Here is a 1071-nt window from a genome sequence, read left to right on the forward strand (position 1 = left end):
GGGTGTATGATTCTTTTCCCTATCTTTTTTATTTTTTAATCTTTTCTTTTTTAAAATTATTTTTTATTAAATCAACTTTGCACATTGATGCATTTATGGAGTCAGGGTACTGCTTTGATATAGAATGTGAAATGTTTACATTGAACTAAGTAACACATCCATCACAATTATACTCATTTCTTAGTAATTTTGAAATGTACCATTGCATCATGCACATTAGGTGAAGTCCCCCCAAATACCCTTCCACTTCCCATATTCCCCCTCCCCTCCCCTCTCTCTCTTCTTCCCTTCTACTTTCTGAACTATACGTTTTGCCATTCGTATGAGTGTGTAGGTGGTTATATATTGTGTATGATGTTTTTGGTGTGTTCTTAAATTCTGTTTGCTAAGATCTTATTGAATATTTTCGTGTCAATATTTATTAATGATATTGGTCTATAACTTTCTTTCTTTGTTGGTTCCTTTCCTGGTTTGGGGATCAGGGTGATATTTGCTTCATAGAATGTGTTGGGAAGTATTCCTTCTTTTTCTATGCTTTGGAAAAGGTTGTATAATATAGGTATTACTTTGTCTTGAAAGATTTGATAGAATTCAGTTGTGAAGCCATCTGGTCCCAACCTTGGGGATATTTCATATTCTTTTTTTTTTTTTTTTTTGCTCTTTTTATATAGGATATATTTATTTGCTTGTAGTAGTACATCCTCATATTACAAAGGCAATTAATGTAATGGAAGAATCTTCCTTTTGATATGAATCATCTGAAGAGATTTCATATTTTTGATGCTATTTCAGTGACTGATTTGGATCTATTCAATATTTTGAATTCTTTTTGGTTGAGTCTAGGAAGGTGGTGTGCTTTAGGTATTGGTCCATTTCCTTCAGATTTTCCTATTTCTGGGAATAGAGTTTTTTTTAGTAATCATTCAGGATTTTTTTGAATTTCTGAGGTGTCTGTTATTATTTCTCCTTTATCATTTCTGAGAGACAAGATTAGATTTTCCTTTTCTTTTTCTCATTAGGTTAGCCAAAGGTTTATGGGGTTTTTGTTGTTGTTGTGTTTTGTTTTGTTTT

Source organism: Otolemur garnettii, unplaced genomic scaffold (assembly GCF_000181295.1).
Source record: "Otolemur garnettii isolate 467f Iridium unplaced genomic scaffold, OtoGar3 scaffold00212, whole genome shotgun sequence".
NCBI lineage: Eukaryota > Metazoa > Chordata > Mammalia > Primates > Galagidae > Otolemur > Otolemur garnettii.